Source organism: Herpailurus yagouaroundi, unplaced genomic scaffold, assembly GCF_014898765.1.
Source record: "Herpailurus yagouaroundi ecotype Mexico unplaced genomic scaffold, PumYag 186, whole genome shotgun sequence".
In the NCBI taxonomy this organism is placed as follows: Eukaryota; Metazoa; Chordata; class Mammalia; order Carnivora; family Felidae; genus Herpailurus; species Herpailurus yagouaroundi.
The window spans coordinates 40,787,221-40,814,819 of record NW_024412417.1 but is presented as its reverse complement, the minus strand read 5'-3'; the positions used below and the strand labels follow the sequence as shown (position 1 = coordinate 40,814,819).

Sequence of the window (27,599 nt, the reverse complement as noted above, 5' to 3'; positions counted from 1 at the left end):
TGAGGGGACACGGGCAGGCTCTTTCCGGGAGCGGGCACGGAGACAAATGTTCAGGACTCTTAGCAGGAGAAAACCTTTAGGTTTTGTCCACAAAAGAGTGGGAGATCCCTTGGAGGAAAAGGAAAGAGAATAGTTAGCGATTTCCCAAGGGAGCGGGGGAGACTCTTGGGGTCTGCTTGCCCAGAGCTCCCCAGGAAGGAAGGTGCAATGGGGTGTCAAAGAGGCAGATCACGCTCAGTCTTGGTACTGACTCCAAAGCCAGGAGCATCTTCTGCAAAACCGGGGGAGGAGGACGGGCCAAGAGAGCTCACTCTTCAGAGTTTCCCTCGCTTGTCTTCATTTCCAAGGGTCTCAGCAGCCTGGGGCTGCAAGAGCTCTCTGAAGGCACAGGGCTCTCATTTCATACATGAAGAGACGGCAGCTCAGGTCTGAGAAGCCACCCGGACGTCACCAGCCAACACGTGGCAAAGCAGTGCCTCGCGCTCTGCCTCTTGATGCAGGACCTGTGGTACTGTGTGTCTGAACTCACCACAGTGGGATCTGATTAGAATAAATCAATCATTTCTTTCAAAACCTCCTTGACTGGGAAATATTAGTCGTTAAACCTTTGGAGAGAGTTATTTTGGTCAAATTACATTTCTGAAAGCTACACTGTGAAGGTGAGGTATTGGAGGAGATGGGGGCCGGGGGCTAAGGGCAGGGCAGGTGTCCTGTGGGCAGAGGTCGGCTAGGGGTGGATGGGAGGAAGGTGGGGGAAAGCTTCAGGGAATCCCAAAGTTTGAGACCGCATGAAGGAAGTTACAATGGAAACAAACAAACAAAGGCAAACAAAACCAGGATCCTGACGTCCGGGGGCCCCCATCCCAGCTTGACCACTGAGTGAGGGTCGGCTTCCATGTCTGTGTAGTGGGGGTTAGAAACCTCTGCCCCCCCCCCCCATCCACCTGCTGCCCTGGGGCGTGGTGAAATCACATGGGTAACCAAAAGCCCAGGGAAATGTGCAGGGTTGGCACTCTGGGGGTGAAAGGTGGAAAAGACCAGAGCTCCATCACCTGCTGCCCGAGCAGCAGATTCTCGAATCTCTCAGTGTCTCTCCTACCTGAACACAGGCCCGGCTCCTGCACGGACCCAGCCTCATGGCGAGCTGGACGCCCTCGGGGTAAGAAGTCAAAGATCCAACAAGCCCAGATGAGGTTTTCTGTTCTTACCCACTGACCTGTCCTCGGTTCTCAGGTATTTTTAGCCAGCAGAGACCCCTTGATAGAGAATGGCCTCTCCCACATCCTCCGGGAAGTAGAAGGAATGCTTGGACAGAACACAGCACACGGTGGAAAGGGCAGTCCTCCGAGGTTCACCGTGGCCTAGCCCCGTCTTGACCTTAACAGGGAAACTGAAAAAGCTTATAACTGGAAACGTGTTGCTCCCAAAGATGTATCTTAGCTGAAGAAAAGCAAGGGCACTTAAAGGAGCTCTTACTGTGGGTCCAGCATGTCACTGCTCCTTGACTTTGTTTCATCTGCTTCTCATGACAGACTTGCACACAGGGAGCGCCATTCATGGTTTACAGATGAGGAAATCAACACACACACATATACACACACACACACACACACACACACACACACACAATGCAAATAGATTGAGGGAAGCCGGCAGTTAATGAGTAGCAAAGCGGAGACTGGCGCCTGGGGCGGCCTGACCTATAAACCCATGTGCACACGTTACAATAAACCGTTGATTATGTGCGCGCCACGAGGCGGGGGCTGGATTCAGGGCTTTGCGAGCACCGTCCCATTTCCCTCTTAAGACAGCTCCACCAGATAGGCCCATGGCCACCCCTCCTTCCCTACGAGAAAACCGCAGCTCTGCGAGGTGACATCACTGAACCGATGTCACACAGGCAGATCTCGCTGCCAGATCCCGAGGCTTAACTGTGAGGGCACACGATCCCCTTTGTCCAACCCCAGCTGGTCGTTCCTAGGGGGAGTAGAGAGAGAGCGTGGGTTCAGGTGACCAGCACTCTCAAATTCAATACGGTTATGCTTCCTGCAGAATAGCAGTGCAGATTCTAACCCCACTCTGGATGCTTTCCTGGGCTCTCTGAGGGCTGGGAGCGGTACAGCCATCCTCTTGAGGGAGGGAGGCGGCAGAGATCCAGGGTCCCTCCTTGCTATGCCCTCCCTGCACCAGCAAAGTCACCCTTTGGGAGAAAACTTCCAGACATCTGTCCAAAGTCACGTTTTCTTTTTATTATCCGCACAACGTCCAGGTAGGGTTCTCCTAGCGGTAACTGACAGCCTCTTCTTAAATATCCGGGGTAATAAGGACACTATGAAAACTTGCTGAGACTCAGGGTTCTCAATGACACGCCTGTTTTGTGCCTTTGCCCTGTGTTGGGTTTTAGCACGCGTTGGGCATAGATCATGGGTTGCAGATTCCCATCCTACCCTGACAGTGGGAATTTCCTTTTTTAAAGAGTTAAAACACATACTTCTTGGAAATTTACATCAGCACTCACTGTTGCGTAGAAGTGTCTGCTGTGATGAGAATGAACTCCAGCTAAGCTGTCCAGACGGCGCGGCCCCAGACCCATGTGGCTGCTGGGTACTTGAAACGGGGTGAGTGCAACCGAGGACCGGGATTTTTAATTCAATTTTAATTAAATTTAAAGAGCCACATGTGACGAATGGCGACAGCATTGGACAGCATGCATCTAGATAATTACTCAGAAAATACCACCCGGATACTTTTGTATACGCTTACTTTATTGTAAACACGGAGCGATTTGAGTTTGTTTACCCAGTGGGTTTACCTCTTGGCCCCAGTATTTTGCACTGTGGGGATTCACAGTTGTGTAAACACCCTGTGCACGAAATGAAGTACAAGAAAGAGGCCGTGTGTTTGCTTATTAGCTTTACACTGTGAAAACTCCAAGAGTCATAATTAAAAGATTAAACACTCAGAAATGCAAACAGCCTCACCATCATACACGCTCACTGCCTACCTGCTCCCCAACGGCATCGAGATTGAAAGAAGTGTAGTGACCACATCGAGTCTAGCGGCTTGGCCTGCAGAAACGTGCCCTCCGGGGCTCGGCTCCCGATCTCACCACGTTACTATCTCCCTTCCAGCAAGTTCTCTCTGCTGGATAGCCCTTCACTCCTTTTCCCTCACTTATAAATGTGCTTTTCATACCTGGCCCTTCCCTGGCTCAGTAAGGGTTTACTCCCTGTTGTAATGAAATGACCTGTCCTGAAACATGGGCACCAGGACGTCTCTCTCTGGAGTCACCTCCCGTCTGAACGGGAAATGGCATGGCCTCTCCGGTATTTAAAATACACGGATTCCTGACTCCAATTCGCAGACCTCGGTCAGAATGACCGCGGCGGGATCCGGACAGCTGTGTTTTCGTACAGTGCCCCAGGTGACTGTGATGTGCAGCCAGATCAGGGAAACAAGGGCCCAAATCATCCTCCTTTGACAAAGGCTTTTAGCAGTGGGGTCGGACGCAGAGGCCTGCCCCAGCCACAAGGGCTGGATGGGCCTGAATACCATGATCAGAGCCTTCGGCTGATCCTCTCCTGCAAGCCCTGCCAGGCCCCGCACTGGGCATTTAATATAAACTGTCTCTGCATAACCCTCGGGGGAAGGTGCTTCCGTTCCCAGGAAGACTCAGAAGTTTGGAGAAATTAAGAAACGTCCGCTCCGTGTCTACACAACAGTTAGGTATCATGTTCCCGGTCTGCACCAGGTGCCGTGATAGGACGCGGAGGGGCAGCAGGGAACAAAACTGCTGTCTCTGTTCCCAAAGACTTTGCGTTCTGATTGGAGGAGACAGACGATTAATGAGTAAACACGTCGATACGTCTGATGGCAAAGGCCACAATGAAAACCAGCAAGGCGGGGTTCCGGGGGCTGGACAGCGATGCAGGAGCTCTTTGAAGGAAGGGACTCAGGGAATCCTCTCCGAGCAGAGCCTTGAATAGATTGACAACGTTTGCCACGAAGGATCTGGACGAAGAGCTGCGAGGGAGTAGAGAAACAGGTGACAGAGCCCTCGGGCCGGAGGGTACCTTGCTCTCAGCCACACAAGTAATAGAAGGCAGGCCACTTCCAGACTTCAAAAAGAGCCCTTTCCACTGGCCTTTGACCCCCGGCTGTGTTAGCAGTTTGTTGCTAAATGGCACTGTACAGCGGGTTGATACTTTCTTTCTCATCTGCAAAAATGCAGTTTGGCTCGAATGGAAAAAGCCCCCTTAAAGGGCAAGTAGGGACTTTGCATGGGGTTGTTCGTGCCGGCACTGTGAGGTGAGCGTTGCGATCACGCCCATCTGACGGGTGAGAAGACCAAGGCACAGAGAGGGGAACCGGCTGGCCGGAAGCTCCCTAGCTACCACGAGGCACAGGTGGGGTTTGCATCCAGATCTAACACGACAGCTGATCCCCACCGGCACACCTCTGCTCTAGTCACTGAAGGCCAGGAGTTGTAGAGCCCAGGGGAGACAGCTCTGGGGGCTGGGGGCTGCGATCTGCACCTCGGGGACTGACTGGGGATTACATATGATAAGAGGTCCCAACCTCCGTGGGGTGAGACATTGGCAGAATTCACCATGGCAGGTGCCCTCTTAATATTGGCTTTCAAAGGGAAAAAAGAAAGAGTTTTTCATCGAGGCATATGGCAGCTGACACATTAGAGCATCATCGCTCCAAACTGCAGACTTATTAAAGCCATTAGAATAATTATAATTGAGAATTTACTTAAAAGCCCCTAATGACTTTTTAGACAGCCTTTTGCTTGAGTGCCTTCTCCCGTGTCTGTCATCCCCAAGCCTCTTTCCCTGACACAATCCTCCCAGACCCCCTGGGAGCCTTTGTTTTCTCTTTACCAGCATCCCCGGAGCCACAGTCTTAGAAGCATTATGGAAAAATCCTGCTAAAGAACGAAAGTGGACCTCTCCAGGCCGCTTGTCTTGCTGTGATCATATCCTGCATTTCCGTAGCCTGAGCTAAAAGCCCTGTTCATTTGGCGAACTCCTACTCATCCTGCATGCCCCACCTACAATGCCCCACCTGAGACGATCCTCCTTCAGGCAGGTGATCCTTTCCCCTTCTAGGCTCTTATAGTTTCTATGCACGACTTCGCTAGAGCTTTTTCAAATCACAGTTTTACTTCTCTTGTTTACATGCCTGTCTCCATCAGAAGGCCATGTCTTACAATTTAATTCCTCCAGCGTTTAGTGTAGACCCTGGCACACAGGTGGCGCTTAAAAAGTAACCGCAGGGGCGCCCAGGTGGCTCATTCAGTTGAGCGTCTGACTCTTGATTTCGGCTCAGGCCGTGATCTCACGGTTCACGGGATCGAGCTCCACGTCGGGCTCTGAGCTGACAGGGCGGAGCCTTCTTGTGATTCTCTCTCTCCCTCTCTCTCTCTGCTCCTCCCCGGCCAGGCTCTGTCTCAAAATAAATACCCTTAAAAAACTTTTAAAAAGCAACGGCGGCATAAGTTAGTAGATGAAGAAATGAGTGAACAAATGAATTAGTGACTTATTCCACGAAGATATTGCTACCACCGGCCCTTCTCTGACATGAGAATGTGCATCGCAATCGCAATCACAATGTGCATCGCAATCGCAAATGTGCATCTGCGAGAAGGACGGGTAAGGAAGCAGGACTGGGCCCAGGGAGCAGCCGAGCTGTGACTCCGTCCTGACAGAGGCCCAGCCAACCCCCCAGGGAGCTCTAAAGCTGAGGCAGCCCTACGGAGCTGCCCTGAGATGAGACGTGGAAACCGAGTCTTGGTGCCTCACCCCTGATCAGTCATGGTGTGCCCTCTTCCTGGCAGGAGGTGCGACCTTGAGCCTGGTGGCCCTCCTCAGCCAGGGCAACCCCACAGGGGAGACCGTGGAATTACGAGCTACGGTTCTCGCTGCCGAGGGTCCAGCTGGGCAAGAGCAGGAGCCATCCCGGCCAGGATGGCAGACCGATCAAGGGGTAGGGATGCCGTGTCTCCGAGACACAACCGGCCAGGGAGCATATGCCTGGCCCGTTGGGGTCCTCGATCCCTGATACACCTTGCCTTATTTTAATTGTAAACAGAAGCACAGCAGCCTTGATGTGACAGAACATGATGGACCTGGCAGGGATGAGGGTCTGGGTCACCCAGCAGGGAAGTGACTGTGACTGCGGTGCTGACTGAGGGTGAAGGGGGTCTGGAAGGAGCATTGGGGGAGGGGGACGATGATGGTCTTTTACGGCCTGAGAACCGGCTGCAGTGCTGGGGAAGTTCCCTTTGTAAATTTCCCCCGGAAGACAAGCCACGGGAGCCCTGGAGAGATGCCCCCAAGCCTCTGTGAAGAAAGGACCTGAGCAGAACTGGGGACTCTCCTGGGGGGGTGGGGGGGGTGGTGTGAAGGGGGGTCAGATCTCCTGCAGACCCCGAGGTCTCGTTGCCTCGCTGCCCACCCCCAGCCCTCGCTGTCTGCCCCTCGTTTGCTGAGCGAGTGGACAAATGATCTGGAATTTCCAGGACGTGTTAGTGGAAGTATTCCGCGGGAGATCAGCCCGCTGCCTCCATATGCCCTCATCGGAGGTGAGCCTCGTCACTTCCATCCCCAGGGTAGAGGACGACCCCGTCTACTCCAGAGGGCAGGTGTGCATCTACTGCCCGACAAACAGGGGATCTTCAAGCTCGGGAAGTGAAGCCCGAGGCTTTTTGTTCGCGGTGGCTTTCAGCCCAACACCCGTTGTTGGCCAAGGGTAAGTCTGGGTGTCAGACTACCCTACGAGTGGAGTTAAAAATCAAGAGATAAATCCTGCCCCCCTCCCCCTTTTCTTTAAAGTGCTTGTATGTGTGTTTTCTCCTGAGATTCCCCAAAGAAAGGCACCAGCTTCCTGGAAGGGAGTGGCTCTTTAATTTGCGTATCTTTTGTGAGCCTTGTTGAATGAGGCTTCCAACTTGGGCATGGCTGGGTCACACACACAGAGTCTCCGGCCAGTCAGCCCTGGGAGTAACTCACGAAGCCCACACACACGGAAGCCTGAGGAAGAGACTTCCACAAGCCACACGGCCCTGAGAGGATGGCCATGGATACTATTTTTTTGAAAATTGCATCTTGTTTTAAAAGTACTAAGGGAGCTTGACTTTTTACAAGATTCCAAACTGGCTCTTTGTCCCTTTCTTTCTTTCTGGCATCATTCCAGGCACATAGTAGGTGCTCAGATAATGACAGCTACTCCATCCCCTCGTCTTGTATGCAATGAAGGATCCTTCCAAAAGATGAACAATTTGTCATGCCATACGTTTGGGGTTTTATCGAAGAGTGAACCTCAGCTGAAGAGAGAACTTTGATTATTCATTCATTCATTTATTCACACAAGAAACTTGCTACGTATGGGCACCGTGGATTAGATACGTTGTATTCTGTGAATAAGCAAGTGTATGTGGATTTATGTACATTACATAAAACATTATGAGACCATGATTAGGAATCCTATCATTCAAACCATGACAAGGTAGTTTTTTTTTTTTTTTTTTTGGTGGAATTTGACAAGCAAGCTGATTATAAAATATAAACGAAAAAGCAAAGCAACAGAAATAGCTGAGACATTCCAGGGGAAGAATCAGTGATATAACTTAGGTTACAAGATATCTAGATTTGATATCAAGTTCTAAGGATGAGGATCGTGCGCTGTGGATAAAGTGTGGACCCTGGAACTGAACAGAGAGCCCAGTGACAGAATCTTCATCTATGAAAACCTGATAACTGATCAAGGGGAAAGAGTCGATTCCGGGATGACTGTCTTCCATGTAGGAAAATGTTTTAACTAGGACCCCCTTGTCACATGATTTACAGATATCAATTCCAGGAGCCCCGACTCTATGAGGTTCAAGGTAAAACTGTAGAAATTTTATTTATTTTTTTTTAAACTTTTTTTAACGTTTATTATTGAGAGACACAGAGACACAGAGCATGAGCAGGGGAGGGGCAGAGAGAGGGGGAGACACAGAATCCGAAGCGGGGTCCAGGCTCCAAGCTGTCGGCACAGAGCCCGACGCGGGGCTGGAACCCACGAACAGCGAGATCATGACCTGAGCCGAAGTCGGATGCTTAACGGACTGAGCCACCTAGGCGCCACGAAACTGTAGACATTTTAAAGGGAGGCACGGAAGAGTAGCTTTACAGCCTTAAACTAGGAAGGGATTTATTAAACACGACACAAAAGCACATACAATAAAGAAAACAAAAATAGACAAAATTGTCTACATCACACTGAAGAGCTTCAATTTATCCAAAAGAGCCATAGAGGGTGTAAAGATAAGCCAAAACTAGGAAGAAATATTTGTACGTAGGAAATTGACAACAAATGACTTTTCAGGATATGCAATAAGCTACAAATCAATAAGAACAAACAGCTCAGTAGAATCATGGGCAAAACAGATTCCATTGAACAGAAAAGGCAAAATTAATGGAACAATCAACGTACAAAAACAAACACATCCTCTCTAGTCAGCAGGGAGACATAAAATAAAACCATAATGAGATGTCATTTCGCATCCGCCAGATTAGCAAAAATTATAGAATCCGACAGTAAATGCTGCGAGGAAATGGGGCAATCCCTCCTCCCGACCGACGCTGGGTGAGCGTGGGATTTGATAAAAATCACTACGGATCGCAATCTGGCATCACGGATGGGGCTGGAGATAATGTGTGAGTCTGCCCCAGCAATTGCACTTCTGGGTAGATCCCTGGAGAGTCTCACGATTGCCCCAAGAAACCTGTAGAGAGTTGTCCACATCTGCACAAATTTTAACAGTAAAAATTGGAAACACCTGAAAAGTCCATTCCCAGCAGAAATGGTTTTTTTCCAAGTGTGCTGTATTCACCCCCTGGAAAAGTATACAGCGCTGAAAATGAAGGAATGCCAGAAAGGTACAAGACTAAATGAATCTCGTGACGGTCGTGTCGAGGGGAAAAAAGCAAGTCGCGGAGAATACGCCGTATAATTCTGATGAGGCAGCGTGGGGAGGGCTGCACCCCCACCCCCCGCCCCCCAGGTGAGATGTGTGTGACATTCCACAGGCACTCCTGCCCGCCCAAGGACACAGGGAAAGACGGAAAACAAATGGCCAAGTGATACAGGTCACCATCTTGCAGGACATGGGTCTCCATCCGTTTACGAATATCTTAGTGAATTATAAGAAAGAGGCAATCTTATCAATAGCTTAATCTCCAGAAACCTGTAGACTCAGTTTCCTGGAGCCCCAACATCACCTTCCTCTCTGCAGTGATATGGGGAACAAAGGCAAGAAGGAAATGGCAGGTGAAATTAAATGTCCTTACAACCTGCAGCCCATTGACAGATACTTGAGGCTGGCAGAGTAAAACATTTCCCTGGGAACTCCCTACCTGTCTAATGTTAATACCTTATTAGAGGGAAAACACCCTTAGCTTGACAAGAGCAAGGCCTCGAGTATCTTAGGAGTCCTCTCCAGCACATCCAAGTCCCTCTGGAGGCCTCCCTTTTGACCTCACCTCCCCAACTCCATAGTATAAAACTAGCCATTCTTCTCAACCCCGTGCAGCCCTTTCTGCCCATGAGTCCTCTCCCCTTGCTTTAATAAAATCATCTTTTTGGGGGCACCTGGGTGGCTCAGTCGGTTAAGCATCCAACTTCAGCTCAGGTCATGATCTCACAGTTCGTGAGTTCGAGCCCTGCATCGAGCTCTGTGCTGACAGCTCAGAGCCTGGAGCCTGCTTCTGATTCTGCGTCTCCCTCTCTCGCTGCCACTCTCCCGTTCTCTCTCTCTCTCAAAAATAAATAAACATTAAAACAATAAATAAAATACGGGGCGCCTGGGTGGCGCAGTCGGTTAAGCGTCCGACTTCAGCCAGGTCACGATCTCGCGGTCCATGAGTTCGAGCCCCGCGTCGGGCTCTGGGCTGATGGCTCAGAGCCTGGAGCCTGTTTCCGATTCTGTGTCTCCCTCTCTCTCTGCCCCTCCCCCGTTCATGCTCTCTCTCTCTGTCCCAAAAATAAATAAAAACGTTGAAAAAAAAATTAAAAAAAAAAACAATAAATAAAATAAAATCACCTTTTTGCACCAAAGACGTCTTCAAGAATTCTTTCTTAGTCATCGGCTCTGGACCCACCACCACCCCCAAACCTCATCAATTCCATTTATACGGAGCTCAAAATCATGTACAACTGAACAATAGCATATTATTCGGGGTAACAAACGAGCATGGTAAAACTATAAAAAAAAAATAGGATGGCACTTACAAAATTCCCGATAAGGTTCAAGTGCCAAGGTGGGGGAAGTCTGGGAAGGGTCATGCAGAAAAAAAGGCAAAGTCATGGCATCGATTTCAAGACCCAGTCGACAGGCCGCCACACACATCCCTGTGGTTCTTTTTGCCTGACACACAGCTTAGGAATAGTGTTTTCCCCTGTCTAGTATTTAATGTTATCATTAAACACGGAATCGTTTATTTCTGCCTGCCTGAAAAAAGTGAAGTCAATGGGAAAACGTTGATGGAAGGCTGACAGAGTTTCTTATTGACCTGTTTCTTGAAGGTTGAGTTTGCTCGGGAGGAAGGAGAGAGGGAAAAATTAAATATGCATCAGGCAGAAGAGACAGAGACAAGAAGGTGCAACTATGAACAGAGTTCGGTGAGGGTTACATTTAGATCAGAGATTATGGAAGGAAACTTGCATCGCAGGGGAGACCAGGTTCTCTGGGGTCCCTCCAAGCCTTACAAAGGCATTCTGTGACCACTGGGATCCATTAAAGACTTTTGTATTGTAGTAAAATATACAGAACATAAAATATGCCCTTTTGACCATCTGTAAGTGCACAGGTCAGTACATTAAGCACACTCACACTGTTGTGCAACCATCCCCACAGGCATCTCCAAAACTTTTCCATCATCCAAAGCCATTAAGGAATTTCTGTTGGGTAAGTGGTAGGATCCGATTTTCCCTTGGGAACAAAATCCTAACTTAAACACTAGGGACTGTCTGGCGGCAGGTGGAGGACTCGAGGGAGATGATTTTAGGGGGTCAAATGCAGCCTGAGTGAGGGACAGCAGAGCGCTGAGTAGAACTAGGGGAGGTAGTGTGGTCCTGGGCGAAATACACAGATCCGTGTGATGAATGGCGCGGGAGAGAGGAGATGGCGTCCAGGGTAAACCCAGCTTTCCGGGTTGGATGCCTACTGGGGTCATTTACGAGAACAAGGTTACAAACAAGAAAGAACAGGTTGGTTAGGTTCTTAAAGTCAGCTGTGCTCTTCGATTTCCGCCCACACGCTGCGCGATGTAACGCTGTCCCCTCCCTTACCCCACTCCACACCTTACCTCCCCGACCTCGATGGACGCAAATCCTGTTTCATGCTAACAAAGTGGGCAAAAGAAAGGATGGATTCCCCGTAATCTTGTGGTTTTGCTGGCGGGAAGACTGAATGAGTATGTGGCTGAGATCCAGTTCAAAGTGTGAACTTGCAGGTGAATGGGAAGTCAGCCAGAGCCCCGGGGGCACCCCCGGCTTAGGGATCCGGTATCCACCTCTCCAGCTATTAGTGGCACCCTATGGCATCGGTCCCACTCTGACCCTCAGAGTCTTGCCCAAAGCTACATCATGGAGCTGCCCGAGGAGCCCCCACTGCCTGGAAGAGGCATGACAGAGGCCCCAGCATGGCACCTGACATCATCGTCACGCACCTGTTGATGGAAGCTGGCTCCCTGCCTCACACGAGGGGGAAGGACTGAGTGAGGGCTTGATCCCGGCCATCATTCTGCAAAGTGGCAGAGAAGACAGCCTCGGACTGGGAACAAGAGTGTAGACCGGAGGTCCGTAGACAACCACCTGGGAGCCAAACCCGAGAGGCCACCTGCTGTTGGACAGCGCAGCCTCTGAGTGTGGTTTCTACATTTTTAAATGGCAGGGGATAAAAACCCAAAGAAGAAAATGTTTTGTGACCCGTGAAATGAAATGAAATTCATACTTCAGTGTCCGTAAATAAAGTTTTATTGGAACACAGCCTTGCTCTTTCTTTCCCTCATTGTTTATGGCTGCTTTGGGGTTAGGAGGGCAAAGGTGAGAAGCTGCCACAGAGCCCGGATGGGCCACGAAGACCACGATATTTCATGGAGGATGTCTGCCCACTCCTAGTACAGACCTTGAGGGCGCAACACTTTTGCTTGGGGCGGAAGAGAACTCTGGGTCAGTGGGGGTGGGGAGCGTTAGCCTCGCACCTGTCACCTGCCTGGGAGAAACCAGGGTAGTCTAACACCCAAGTTCGGCTCCCGAAGGACTGTCCAACCGTGGCTTTGACGGGCGTCGTGAAAGAAAAGCTGCCCAGCGTGAAGACCCAGCGCCCTCGAGGGTTTGAGCCGAGAGTCTAAAGGATGAGTGGGTATTACCTCCGCAAGAGGAAGACAGACTGGAACAGCATTTGCAAAGGCCCTGGGGAGCACACAGACTTTCAGGAGCAAAGAAGGACCAAAAGGGTAACATGGCCGGAGTTGGGTGATGGGGGGAGGTGGGGGTGTGGCAGGGACAGCCAGGGGATGGGGGGTGGGGGCCTGCCTGCTGGTCGGCAAGCGAGCCCCACCTCCTTTTCCCACCTTCCTTTCCACTTGACTCCCCTTTCCAGCAGGCTGGATCCAATTTGAGCAGAGGAACTGGATGAATTATCACACGTTCACACCTTGGTTATATTATCCAGCCATAAACGTTCAATTAAGGAGACTAAGTGCATGCAAATGACCTAAGCTATAATTTAGTGCGACTTGAAGAAAGATTGGAGGTGGTTTGGACAGTAGAATCACCACCTGTATCAAGTAGGTGTGTGCGCAGGAGACAATTTGAATAAGGTACTTAGCGCCGTGCCCGGGACATCGTAAGGGCTCGATATACACTCCCTATTATTATTATTATTATTATTGCCATCATCCCAACCCCACTGATCATCATTTTTATCTCCTGGACAAGGAATGAAATCACTAGTCGAAGAGAATCATTAAGATGGGCATACTTTTTTTTTTTAATCTTTGTTTTTAACATTTTCACAACTGTTATGGAGGCATCATCCTTTCTCTTGCCATTTAGAATCTTAAACTCATGAGATTATTTGAAGAAGATGAGACCGGGGGGCCTGGGTGGCTCGGTCGGTGGAGCATCCGACTTCGACTCAGGTCGCGACCTCACAGTGTGTGGGTTCGAGCCCCGCCTCCGGCTGTCTGTGCGAAGCCCAATGTGGACCCTCTGTCTCCCTCTCTCTCTGCCCCTCCCCTGCTTGTGTGCCCTCTCTCGCTATCACTCTCTCTCTCTCTCTCAAAAATAAACAAACATTTGGGGCGCCTGGGTGGCTCAGTCGGTTGAGCGTCCGGCTTCAGCTCAGGTCATGGCCTCGCGGTCCGTGAGTTCGAGCCCCGCGTCGGGCTCTGTGCTGACACCTCAGAGCCTGGAGCCTGTGTCTCCCTCTCTCTCTGTCCCAACCCACTCGCATTCTGTCTCTGTCTCTCTCAAAAATAAATAAACATTAAAAAAAATTTTAAATCAATCAATCAATAAACATTTAAAAAATAAATTAATTGAACACGATGAGACCACACAGGTTCTGCTCACTGCTCCCCGCCAGGAGACGCTAGGACGAAGGAGCCTCTGAGGAGAGCACGCTCCCCAGGCAGAGACAAGCACAGGTCGGGTCTCAGGGGGACTTGCCACCTCCTATGTCCCGGGGTGCCCCCCAGTCCCTGGAAACCCAACACCGGAGGGAGGGAGGGAAGTGTCTGCTACCAGCATGGGCTCTGAGTGCTGAGTCAGCCCGGAGCTGTAAGGTGAGTAATTGCCCTGTGGTTGCTCAGCTCTGACCCACAGTCTGGATCAAAGAAGAAAGCTCCAGAGCTTTCAGTCCTGCAGAGAGGCCCCTGGTCTGATGAATAGCGCGAGTGTCCTCATCTGAACCCTCTTCCCTTCCTCTTCGGGTTCCAGACCTCCCCGCAGCGCCGCACTGGCGACCTGTCTGGGAGGACCATCCGGCCACCTGGGCCTGGGCCTGTCTGGGGGTCGGGGGCTGCGTAGGATTCCTGGTCCTGGCCGCTGTGCCTCTGGGTGCTCCCTCCCCGGCCGCCCCGGCTCCCTGTTCAAGCCCGGGAGAGAACAACAACGAGGACACTGACGGGCAGGGCTTGGGGACCCGACTGCCTGCGTCAAACCCAACCCCGCCACCCTCCAGCTGTGTGATCTTGAACAAGCGACCTAACCTGTCTGCGCCTCATTTTCCTTACCTGTTAAATGGGAATAATAGCTAATTCCCTTTGAGGATTACATAGGACACGACAAGCGCTGAGAATGGTGTCCGGCATACAGAAGGTGCTCCATAAATCCTGGTTCTGCAAGCTAATCATGCCAAGTGCCCGGGTGGGCGGCATGAGTGCACGCCCTGCACAGCCGCACAGGGCCCTTCAGAGAGCCCTGGCCGGGCCTCCCGGGGGGCTCAGTCGGTTAAGCATCTGACTTCGGCTCAGCTCATGATCTCACGGTTCGTGGGTTCCAGCCCCGCGTCAGGCTGTGCGCTGACAGTGTGGATCCTGCTTGGGATTCTCTCTCTCTGCCCCTCCCCTGTTCTTTCTCAAAATAAATAAATAAATATTAAAGAAGGAGGAGGGGGGCGCCTGGGTGGCGCAGTCGGTTAAGCGTCCAACTTCAGCCAGGTCACGATCTCGCGGTCCGTGAGTTCGAGCCCCGCGTCGGGCTCTGGGCTGATGGCTCGGAGCCTGGAGCCTGTTTCCGATTCTGTGTCTCCCTCTCTCTCTGCCCCTCCCCCGTTCATGCTCTGTCTCTCTCTGTCCCAAAAATAAATAAACGTTGAAAAAAAAAATAAAGAAGGAGGAGGAAGAGGAGGAGGAGGAGGAGGAGGAGGAGAACCGTCCGTGGCTTAACGCTTTGCTCTCGCTGTATTGAAGTTCTTAGTGATTTTCGAGAAGCGACCCCACTGTTTCACTCTGCCCTGGGCCCCACGGCTTAGGCAGCAGGTCCTGTGGCTCCCATTTATGGGGCCCCTCTGTGCCAGGTGCTACCGAGGCACTTTGCAGACGCCACCCCGCAGCCTTCCCTTTGATCCGACCAGCTTGGTGCTCTCAGATGAGGACGCAGAACTCCCAAATGGCTCTCCCTAAAAGCTCACTGTGTAGGGGTGAGGTGTGGCCTCAGAGGCTGGCAGAGCGTCCCCCAACCCCCATTCCCCTCCCCGGTCTCTCTCCGAAAGCTTGCAGGCTGCCTTCGCCTCTGTGTCCCTGATTGGAAGCTTGAAGCTGGTCAGGAGTCTGGGGTCGCTGAGATAGATTTGTTAGATTCGTCCGCAAAGGAAACATAATCTATCCCAGATGCCTTCATTAAATTGTATAAGGGTTTCTAGAGTAGACAGAGTGGGAGCTTGCGGGCAAGAGTCTGCTAACGTGCGTGGTTGTTTTTCCGGCCAGTGTAATATGCACGTTCGCACATACGTTACCTGAATTAGCTGCCGACCCCTGGGAAATTTTACCCAAAATCCCCAATGCATAGCTTCCCTTAAGGCATCAGCCGATCTGGTGACTCTGGGCCTTCGCCCCCAGCTAGCCCACGGGGCAGGGCTGAGCAGCAGTTGCCCTAATTTTAAGGTGGGGTGTGGGCCTTGCAGCCAGCCAGGGCTCCCTCCCCTCCCTGGGGCCGATCTCAGTACCGGTTCGCTCTTAGGGCCTCTCTGGCCCCCAATACCATCAGCTTCGTGGGCCCTGCAAGCTTTGAGCTTGACTTCGGTCGCAACCCAGAGAGGAACGGCTGTCCACAAAGGACACCGGTCCGGGGTCAGAGGAGCCGGGTGGACCTCCCAGCCCTGCCCCTGCACCATGAGGCCAGGCAGAGACAAGGCCACAGGCTTCGGAGCCAGACGGGCAAGCTCAGGGTTGATTCCCGGTGTCCCACCAGCTCAGTCTCTGTGACACAGCGTGCGTGCGCTCACTCCTGTTCCTTCAGCTGTGACACGGGGACAGCAGTGCCCCCCTTCATTTGTCCTGCTGCCACACTGCGCCTGGCACCTTGCCTTCTTTGTCTCCAGCCGTCCCCGGATCTCTGCTAGGTGTGATCGCCAGGAGCCATTGAAACGGAGGCCGAGAGATCTCCCAGTCACAGAACCAGTAACAGATGCTAAGTTAGGATCCAGCCCCCCACAGGCCTGTGTGGAGACCAGTGGCTTTGCTGTGTGTTCGGGGGGGGGGGGAAGGGGGGGAAGAAGCAGCCTGAGGTAAAGGCACTTAGCAGGGAGGGGTTCCGGTCCCTGACTCGTGGGACTCAGCCGAGGGCCGGGTTGGGAAGAGAGGTGTGCATTAAGCGTCTTGCTCTGATCCCCTCGTGCCTGGGGCAAAAGGAAGGACTGCCTGCTGATCCCGACACCCACGCAACCCTGCTGTGGGGAAGCTCCGGAGTCTGGAGTGGCCGGCGGGGGGCACACACTGTTCTTCCTCCGACGTCTGTGGCCCTGAGGCGGTCAGCAGCAGGGGAGGAAGGGGGTGATGGGGCTGAGCAGACCCCAGGGAGCCAGTGGTGGCAGGGACAGTGGCCTCGGGTTCACCAGGTGATGGCCTGAAAGACAGTAAGAGAGGCTGGGAGCCCAGGTGACCCACTCAGAGCACCTGGAGGACACCTGCGACTCCCGATCACATACTGTTCACATGTATGTGTACGCACGTGTGTGCACCCGTGTGTGTATATGTGTGCACGTGCATGCATGTGCATGCATATGCATGTACCTGCATATGTATGCGTGTGCCTCTGTGTGTATCTGTGTGTGTCTGCGTGTGCACGTGTATGTGTCTGAATGTGTGTACGCGTGTGTATGTGTATCTGTATGTGTATATGGGTGTGTATGTAGGTGTATGTTGTACATATGCATATGTGTATCTGTAGGTATAGGTGTATGTATATATGTATCTATTTATATATAATAACACATGCATATGTATATATTTAGAAATACGTATGCATGGGAGTATATTATGTATATGCATATACCTGTGCACACACTTATACGTGTGTATATGCATATAATATGTATATATGTGTGTATACATGTATGCATGCTTCTACATGTACATATGCATGTAACATGCATACATATGTGTGTACATTGCATATATATGTATATATCTTACATACCTTGAGCCTTAGGATACAATTATCCAGTAAATGAAATTAAAAAGCCTTTGCAATGAGTGGAGGTGGTCGAAAGATATAAACCTCTGGTTATATAATAAGTAAGTCTTGGGAATGTGAAGTAGAAGCGTGACGACTATAGTTATTATACGTATTATATGTTTGAAAGTTGCTAAGAGAGTAGATCTTAGGGGCACCTGGGTGACTCAGTCGGTTAAGCATCCAACGTCGGCTCAGGTCACAGTTGCATGGTTTGCACTCTGACAGCATGGAAGCCCCTCCCCTGCTCACTGTCTCTCTCAAAATAAGCAAATATACTTGAGAGAGAGAGAGAGAGGAGAGAGAGAGAGAGTAGATCTTAAAAATTCTCATCACGAGGGGCGCCTGGGTGGCGCAGTCGGTTAAGCGTCCGACTTCAGCCAGGTCACGATCTCGCGGTCCGTGAGTTCGAGCCCCGCGTCAGGCTCTGGGCTGATGGCTCGGAGCCTGGAGCCTGTTTCCGATTCTGTGTCTCCCTCTCTCTCTGCCCCTCCCCCATTCATGCTCTGTCTCTCTCTGTCCCAAAAATAAATAAACGTTGAAAAAAAAAAATTCTCATCACGAGGAAAAAAAACTTGTGCAGATGATGTCTCTTCCTCAAGATGGTCTGCGGGTGCCACTGTGGGCAGAGCAGATGATGCCAATGGCCCAGCTGATGCCAGGAGGAGGGAGCAGGGAGCCCTTCCGGGGGCGGGTGTATCTTGCGGCTTGTGCCTGCTGAGACAAGGGGGGTCCGCTATGACAGCTCGTCACCTCTGTCCCTTAGCCACCTTGGCCGCACTCTGTCATAACTTCATTTCTCCCGCTGCCCCCACAGGGGAAGAAAAGAAAATCATGGCCACGTGTGGGGATCGGTGTTAAGTAAGCTGATGGGGGTAATCATTTCTTAATATATATGTATGTACATTGTATACCTTAAAGTAATACAATGTTGTATGTCAATGATCTCAATTGTAAAAATAAATCAATAAGTACACAATGCTTCAAAGCCTTTGTATATCTTAGTACTGAATGAGGCCTCTGAGGAAGGGTTAGAAATCTTGAAAGTGGGCCTCATGCCCTGCTGTTAAAAAGGCAACATACAGAGAAAGACAGATACCATATGTTTTCACTCTTATGTGGATCCTGAGAAACTTAACAGCAGACCACGGGGGAGGGGAAGGAAAAAAAACAATAAAAGAAGTTAGAGAGGGAGGGAGGCAAACCATAAGAGACTCTTAAAAACTGAGAATAAACTGAGGGTTGATGGAGGTGGGGGGGAGGGGAAAGTGGGGGATGGGCATCGAGGAGGGCACCTGTTGGGAGGAGCCCTGGGTGCTGTATGGAAACCAATCTGACAATAAATTTCATATTTTAAAAAAAAGATAAAATATAGAAAAAAAAAAAAGAGGCAACAGACGAGGTGCCCTGGTGGCTCCGTGGGTTAAGGATCCTACTCTTGGTTTCGGGTCAGGTCATGATCTCATGGTTCGTGAGATCGAGCCGAGTCGGGCTCTGCACTGAAACTGCGGAGCCTGCTTGGGATTCTCTCTCCCTCTCTCTCTGCCCCTCCCCCACTTGCGTGCTCTCTCTCTATCAAAATAAACATCGAAAAAATTAAAAAAAAAAAAAAAAGCAGGCAGCAGACTTTCCGACGAATACAATCAGAACTGTCTCTGAGACCTCTTTCACCCAGCAGCTGAGGCCCAGACAGAAGGAACTACAGATACATAACCTCCTGTTTCATTTTTCTATTTCTAGGTGACTGCCAGTTATGGCTGGCAGGGACCGTTCACATCCGCCTCCCCCTCTAGTGTCGGGGAGACACTTGCAGACAGCAGAGTCGGGGCGACGGGGCCTGGCCCCCTCCGCAGCGGCCTCCCCACAGAAAGGCAGGTGCCCCTTTGGACGCCCGACCTGTTCTGTTTCCTCTTTGGGAGCTCTCGTGAAATAAGGCACTTTTTCAACCAGCAGCAAACGAAATCACATGTAGGATTCCGGGGCCACTGCTTGAACGCCCCCGCAACGACAAACGAGCGAGATCTAGAACCAAAGCTGAGCTCTGAGCTTGGGGACCCGTGTTTGCAGCCCTCGCATCGACTTCCCGCTCACCCAGAACTGCCTGCGGGGATGTGCAGGAGAGAGGATGGTGAAGGAGGGCAACTTACCCTCCAGGGGTTCTGGGCCTCAGAAGGCAGGTGGGTGCTGAGAACCCCTTGGCCTCCCCTTACAGCTCTCTGAGGCTCACGTGCAGGTACAAAGAATCTTCCAGAACAAGGCTTCCCAGGAGCCCCCAGGCAGCTCTCCTCCCAGAGCTCTAGCCAGCAACAGCTGGTGTTTCGGCAGCTGCCCCAGAGGGAGTTTTCGGATGCCAGGAGAGCCTTCCCGCCAGCAGCCTTTAATTAAGAGCGCCATGATTACAGTCGCTAGGAGTCAAGAGGGCACCCCTCTTTCCTTAAACTTTGCCAATTGGAGCACAACAGCCTTTTCATGGGTAACAAGGGACCGTTTTGTACATGCTGACTTGTCTCAGGAGAGAGCTGTGGTCTGCAGAGAGAGATCTAGAACTCTAGAGCTCTCGTCACGCTTCTTACATTTGCTGGGAGATCACCGATCTCTTGCATCTTTAGCAGAGTCTGGCAAGTGGCGGGGAGGTGGCCAGGATCCCCTGGTAATTTAGCGACAGCTGCAGGATCACCCTTCTAGCACAGCAGGCCACATGGAGCCCGCCTGAGCCAACATTTGGGGGCTCCACATGGCGTTATCAAAAATAAGAGGTGTGAGGCTGCTTCAGACAATACGCCCCCTCTGACAGTTCCCGTAAGCTTCTCTCTGTCCCGAAACCCACACCTGGTGACACTGACGTGCCTGGAAAGAAAGAGACATGAGCACAGACACCAACCCCCATCTCTCTTCTTCTCTTCCTTCAACCTTAGCTCAGACTCGCACAAGGCACCTGCTATGCGCTAAACCCCATGCAGAGAGTTGAGAAGGCCCAAGGTCAGCAGAAGAGGAAGCAAGCACACGCTGCGTGTCTACTGAGTGGTGGGCATTGCAAGCTGAACACACACAGATTGAGAGGCTCAGACGCTTCTCTGCTTTACTCACGGCCGGAAAGAGTTGTGAACTGTTCACAGCAAGAAAGCCAGTCTCCTTCTAGGCGTGGGACCAGCTGTAGAAAGCTGATGAGAAATGAGAGGGGGAATTAGGGGTTGTGTGTGTGTGTGTGTGTGTGTGTGTGTGTGTGTGTGTGTGGAGGGACCTGGGGCTTCTTGACGCTATACTCATTGCTTCCTTATTTTCCTTTGTAAACTCTTGGGGCCTTTGATTACACGCTTAGCCCAGTTGCATGGCGTTGATACAAGTTTTCTCTTCGATTCTCAGTTTTTCACAGGGAAATGGTGATAGATGTCCTCATTTTGACAAATAAGAAAATCGAGGCCCCAAAAGGGTGTATTCCTCACCTGAAGACATTCAGAAAGATGATGAGAAAGCCAGGAATACCTCCACAAGTAGTTACCAAGAACCTACCATAGCGCAGACACATGGGTTCAAGCCCAGGAATTCCCGTTACTCCCACTCTACGAACCTGCCTCTCCGATTCCATTTGGGAAGCCAGTCGTGACTCAAATCGTATCGTGTTTGAAGAGAGAGAGAGTCCTGAGGCTTGTTCGTTTCTGCTCTCATTTCTTTATAAAGGCGTGTACTCATTTATTCACTTATTCGTTCATTCACCAATTATTTGTTGAGTGTCTGCTATGTTCCAGGCATGGTACTCATTACTAGGAATTCACTTGTGACCAGAAAGAGACACTGTCCCGGCCCTTATGAAGCTGACCTTCTAGAGGGGTGACAGCCAGTAATCGATTAACCATAATCGTGAGGGTCAGCTGTGAACTGAGAGCCACAGCTGGAAGGAAGGGAGCTCAGGCCAGTCAACCCAACTGGGTCCAGGAAAGGTTTCCCTGGGAAAGTGAGGTAGTCCTGGGGTCCAAGGTAAGGAAGAGTTCCCTGGATGAAGGCAAGGACCAGGGAAGGACCTGCTGCTCAGGGTGTCTCCTCTAAGACATCCCCATCTGCCTGTTCACAGGCATCTCAACCCCATCCTGACCCAACGTCATCGTCCCCGAATCTGCCCTCACCTCACTCAGCGAAGAGCTGTCTCGTCCTTAGTCCTCAGGCCAGAAGGCTGGAGACATCTCAGACTCTTCCTGCCCTCACACCCCGATTCTAGCAATTACCAAGGCCTCTCCACTTTTATCCCGTATTTATCAAATCTTTCCCCTTCTTTCAATTCTCTCTACCAAGGCTCTGCTTGGAACTTAACCTTTCTTGGGGTGCCTGGGTGGCTCAGTCGGTTAAGCGTCCGACTTCAGCTCAGGTCACGATCTCGCGGTCCGTGAGTTCGAGCCCCGCGTCGGGCTCTGTGCTGACCGCTCAGAGCCTGGAGCCTGTTTCAGGTTCTGTGTCTCCCTCTCTCTCTGACCCTCCCCCATTCATGCTCTGTCTCAAAAATAAATAAACGTTAAAAAAAAAAAAAAGAAATTCAACCTTTCCATTGGGAGTGGGGAAATACTGAAATTACATCATTCGACCCTAGAGACACTGGGATGAACGAGTAGGCACAATCCCTGCCCTTTTAGAAGGTTGAGCAGAAAAACATTTTTCCATTGGCTTTCTGACGGCCTCCCTGCCTCCCGCCTTGTGCTCTTGACTCCAGACTCCACACTCAGCTAGAATGGCCTGTGTGCGATGTGAACCTGACACAGCCCATCCCCCACCTTCTCCACAGAATTCAGTCCAGTGATCTTAACAACATCACCCGGGGCCCTTCCCCTTTCAGGGCTATCACCTGCCCGTGCCCAGACCACATCTGAAAACAAAGACCCACAAAATGTTTCTTCAAGAGCTATGTGCGTGAAGTGAATAGATTAAGGACTATATACCCTTGGGCACTAGTTAGTAGCTTTCTCATTTCGACTTGCTTTTCATTTCGCCAGGTGACATGCCATACATTAGACACTGAGAAGGGATAAAAATAAGAAGTCGCAGGCAATGTCCGAATAGACCAGTGGAGGAGCGCCTGGGTGGCTCAGTCGGTCGAGCGCCCGACTTCAGCTCAGGTCACGATCTCTCGGTTCGGGAGTTCGAGCCCCGCGTCGGGCTCGGTGCGGTCAGCACAAAGCTCGCTTCGGATGCTCTGCCCCCCTCTCTCGCTGCCCCCCACCTCTCTGTTTTTTCTCAAATGAATAAGCATTGGGAAAAAAAAATAGATGGCTGGAGGAGGATGAGTGTTTTGCTGAATCCACTGTGGGATTTTCCTGCTTTGTAGTTAGAGACAAATTTCACCCTTCCTCTGCCTGAAGGCACTGTGGCCGTCAAAAGCCTAGAGGCTTATAGCTAAAGTGGCCCAGAGGTGGTGGCCCCTGTCAGCTCTAATCGCCTGAACAAAAACACTTCACCCCTGTCTACTTTGCACTAATCTCAGGAAAGGCCCGAGGTCACCTTTTCAAACCTCAAGAGTAGCCCTCCAGAGCTGCTCCCTTTCAAATTCAGGAACAAATATGGAAAGGCCCGATGGGTGTTCCTGTAACTGTCTGTACGATTTTCATTTTCAAATCGAGAGGATTATCCTTAACTGGGAAACCTTTTTAAAAGCAGTTGCAAATGAATTGTTACTTACCGATTTTTTTGTGTTTAAAGCAATGCGTACAGTTTTCAACTCGGCATCTGCCAGAGAGGAACATCAGGGTCAGAGCGCTCTAGTGCACAGAAGGAACACAAATTGGACTTGGACACGTCTGGATTTGAGTGCTGGATGCATCACGCCCCAGCTGTGTGGCCTTGGGCAAGTTACCCAACCTCTCTGAGCACTGGTTTTTTCATATCGAAAGGACTCCTTCTATCTATCCATCCACGAAGTGTGGTTTGCGGGTATAAGGGCACCTGGAGTTCACACAGGGAAGAACTGATTCAAGGCCAACGGGAATCCAAATCCTTCCGTTCTCTAGAACTGATGAGCGTTCCTCTACTAGCTACAGTTGACTACCGTGTGGTGTGTGTGCTTCAACCTCCAAATCCGGCACCCACAAAACTTTTCGCCCTGGGCCTAAGGGTGGCCTCAAAATTCTTTCAACGTCCACTCAACGTCAGCCCGCCAGCTTGAGGTCCCATGAGAGGAAACATATCACCACGTTGGCCCCTGACCCTCATCAGCCCAGAAACCGTGCATGACAGAGGCTCAGTGGTGGACCGAGGGAAGCAGGAACTGGCCTTTCTCTGGGTTTTCTCTGTCTTCCGTTTCTAAGACTGTAGACTCACAGGCCATCCGGGCTGAACGAGACTGCGCAGCCTCCTCAGTTTACAGGCAGGGAAACTCGGGACCGAGGAAGCAAGGCCTTCTAGCAAGCCTTCCTTTGGACGTCTGCTTTCTCGGACTAGCCAACCATCTGGTAACAACAGCCAGGAGACTTCGTGCTGTGCATTAGGGCTCTCTGACGACACAGGGAGGCTCAGCTCCTCAAGCCCAAGACCAGTCCTGGCTCGTCCTGTGGCACCCAGTCTAGCGGACGTTGCCCAGGTTCCAGGAGCGTCCGGCCAAGGCCAAGGATGAGAACGACCACAGTGCCTCCCATCCCAGTGGAAACGCCAGCATTAGAGTCAAAACTGCCGAGATGTTTGCTCTGCCACTGAGACCCGGAGGGACCCTGGAGATTTCACCCAGTCTGGGCCTCCCTTTGGGCCTTCCTCACCTATAAAACTTTAAATAAATTTGAAAATAATAAGAATAAAAGAAACGTAACCATCGCAATCAGACTGAACTCACATATTTGTCTCCCAAACCACTTTGCCTGGTGCATTTCAGTCGGCTCGGCACAGGGAGGAATTTCCCTGGAGACCCATCCCTGGCCGCATTCAAGCAGAGACTAGATCATCCACGGGTCCGTCCTGCTGTTTCCAGGATTTCTGTACTTTGCCGAGGAGCTTCTAAAACCCTTTGAGAACCAGAATTTCTGCAAATCTTTGATCTGTCCATCTGGGTTGCTGCCCAAGGAGGGTTAGGAGATGAACTGTGGAGAAAGTTAATTTAATCTTGTGAAGAGCCAGGAAACAGAGCAGGGCTGTTGCCAGAAAGACTCAGTGTAGTCAGAAGACAAGACTTTCTCATTCAAAATCGCCCACGGCAACTCCATCCTTATTAAAGTGGAATGTAAAATCGTAACGTGGACATCGTTCCTATTCATAAAGGAGCTTATAAAAATGACTGCAAGGCAAGTTCACTGTCCCTCTTCACTATGCGGGCCATTCCGCTGCCTCAGTAATACTGGGGATGTTAAGAGAGACTTACTGGGGTCACAGAGCTGAGGATGTCAGAAAACACGGGTGTGACGCACGGACTGGCTCCTTTCTGATTACCTAACCCCAGTCATTGAACCCTAAAGCCCAGAACTTTGGGAAGTGGGAAAACGCTTGCGTGAAAAGAAAAAAAAAAAAAAAAGTTGACTGCAACTACCCTCAGTTTGCTTAACGGTAGGCCCAGAGGCTCTTCCCGAGAAGGGTCAGCTGTGCCTTGTGACCCAAACAGTCCCGAGCAAGGGCGGGCAGAACCTTGACGCCCTCCATGCCTTCAGCTTGCTGTGCCTGCCGCGGAAGTGAGTCTATGGCCCCAGCCCAGGCTCAGATTTCCCAGCTGACACGATTAGGGTTCCACCTGAAATCCTAATTGGGATCTAAATCACCCACTGGGACAGGTGCTCCGGCCAGGCCTCAAGCCCCGTGCCGGGTGACTCAACACCGTGCCCCTTGTGTGGGCCACACGCTGTAACACATGTGCTTGGCCTTGTCTGGTCCTCGGGTCCCCGGTGAATAAGTCCAGATTCATTCTCCCACCTGAGAGGTCTTCAGAATTTGAACGAGGTTGGCTGAACAAGTTGTAGTCCCCAGGCCTGGACGGTGGCCCCTTCAGGATGGGCTCCGGCTTGCAAAGAGCCTAGCTCTGGGTACCCCCCGCCCCAGGGGCTCCATCTGAGGTCAGAGTTGGACGCCACTATTATTCCCACAAGGCTGCCCCTGGGGCCTGAGGGTTTTGGCATCTTATCTTTGACTTCTTCTCATCTCAACCCCCGGACCTTTCGGCGAGGGATAGAGCAGAAAGCGGTCTGTCCTCCAGTCTGGGATGAGAATGAGGGTATCGAGCTCCTCAACTCCGGTAGGTGAAACACAAAAGAAATTCACAAGAAATTCAGCTCTGTAGTGGGGAGGGTCCCAAAGTCCTACAACCTGAGCAACCGAAAATCCCTATTGTTTTCAGAGGAGATGTGCCAAGGGCTTGGGAAGGAGGGGCAAACGGGCTTCTCTGGCCCATCCCTGAGATAGAAAGAACCACAAGGCACCCTCCCTGCTGTCCCAGCTGACTTGGAGTATCTGCACACCGGTCACCTCAGCCCGTGACATAGCAACACGTCTCCACCCACCCCAAGTGGCCCCAGCTCCTAATACACACACACACACACACACACACACACACACACACACACACACTGTGTATGTTTGGGAGGTGCTCCCATCCGGGGCCCTGCAGCTGCCGGTGACCCGGCTGAACTTCAGGGGATGCAGCAATCCTCAAGGTTGAGGGTGATTCCTGCGTGTGTGTGCAGGGCCTTCCCCGGAGCAAAGGGGCTACAGCCCTCCCCAGATTCCCAAAGCAGCATCTGGGGGCCATAGACACTAAGGAAAGTGAGTTTCAAACAAATATTCTCAAAGCGCTCCACAAATTGAAGAGTCTGGGGATGTAGTGTTCTCTGAGCTGACTCAGTCTCTGAATCTACACGTTTCCTCTCACCTAGTTGACAGGTGGCTTTTACTTTTCAAGTGAGGCACGTGCCCTCAGCCCCTGTCCTGTCCTCTTGCTTTGCTGTGGCTGCGTCCTAACACCCTCAGAGCCAGAGGGTGGGGACTCACCCGGCGGGTCTTGGCTGCAGGAAGTAGGACTCGGCCCATCTGGCTGGGGGGTGGGGTTTCAGGGTAGGGAGAGCACACTCAGCATGTGTGTGTTTATGCACTAGGATCCAGATTGCTTGTGATGACATCTTAATCCCACTCTGAACCAGCATTTACACCAGGAAAAAGTCGTGTACAGAAAAGATCATTAAAAACCTGACATACATCAGTGTTAAGAGGCATATCGGACATCTGGGTGGCTCAGTCAGTTAAGCGTCCGACTTCGGCTCAGGTCATGATCCTGAAGTTCGTGAGTTCGAGCCCCGCGTCAGGCTCTGTGCTGACAGCTCAGAGTCTGGAACCTGCTTCGGATCCTGTGTCTCCCTCTCTCTCTCTCTCTCTCTCTCTCTCTCTCGGCCCCTCCCCTGCTCACACTCTGTCTGTGTCTCTCTGTCAAAAATAAACAAACATAAAAAAAAATTTTAATATTAAGAAACATAAGCCTGCTTTTATGGAGCTGGAGTAGGCTCTTCCCACGCGTATAACCATAACCATAGTAATCCCAGGCCTGCGTTAACAAAATACCACAGGGGCCCCTGGGCGGCTCAGTCGGTTGAGCTTCCGACTTCGGCTCAGGTCATGATCTCACGGTGCGTGAGTTTGAGCCCGGCGTCGGGCTCTGTGCTGACGGCTCAGAGCCTGGAACCTACTTTGGATTCTGTGTCTCATTCTCATTCTCTCTCTGCCCCTCCCCCTCTGTCTCTCTGTGTCTCCCAAAAATAAATAAATGTAAACAAAATTGTCAAAACCCCCACAGATTGGGTGGCTTAACTAATGGAGATTCCTCGTTCACAGCTCTGGGGGCTAGAAGTCCAGGAACAGCATGCCGGCAACGTTGGTTTCTTCTGAGGCCACTCTCCTTGACTCGTGGATGGCCATTTCTCCGTGTTTTCCACTGTCTGGTGGCTGTATGTCCCGACTTCCTCTTTTTTTTTTTTCAACGTTTATTTATTTTTGGGACAGAGAGAGACAGAGCATGAACGGGGGAGGGGCAGAGAGAGAGGGAGACACAGAATCGGAAACAGGCTCCAGGCTCTGAGCCATCAGCCTGACGCGGGGCTCGAACTCACGGACCGTGAGATCGTGACCTGGCTGAAGCCGGACGTTAACCGACTGCACCACCCAGGCGTCCCCCCCGACTTCCTCTTTTTATAAGGACACCAGTCATATTCGATTAGGGCCCATCCTGAAGACCCTATTTTACCTCAATATATCTCTTTAAAGACTCTCTTCCCAAATACAGCCCCATACTAAAGGTAGTGCAGGCTAGGGGCTTCAATGTATGAATTTGGGGCATGGGTGAGCCTAGTTCAGCCCATAAAACGTGGCTGTAATATGTGGGGACCCTCCCTTGTGCCAGAAGCCCTATGTGACACCTGCCCTGTGTT

The 27,599-nt window shown here is 51.3% G+C and overlaps 1 long non-coding RNA gene and 1 other non-coding gene across 2 annotated transcripts; one reads left to right on the top strand and one right to left on the bottom strand.

Annotated features, from left to right (window-relative positions):
* Positions 1-17,467: 17,467 nt before the first annotated feature.
* Positions 17,468-24,322, bottom strand: LOC121043235 (uncharacterized). Its single transcript, XR_005796752.1, has 3 exons — positions 24,038-24,322; positions 22,895-22,941; positions 17,468-17,510 (listed from the first exon to the last, which is right to left on the bottom strand). It is a non-coding gene; the product is annotated as an uncharacterized LOC121043235 (long non-coding RNA).
* LOC121043291 (small nucleolar RNA SNORD35) lies at positions 17,811-17,897 on the top strand. Its single transcript, XR_005796779.1, has one exon. It is a non-coding gene; the product is annotated as a small nucleolar RNA SNORD35 (small nucleolar RNA).
* Positions 24,323-27,599: the final 3,277 nt, after the last annotated feature.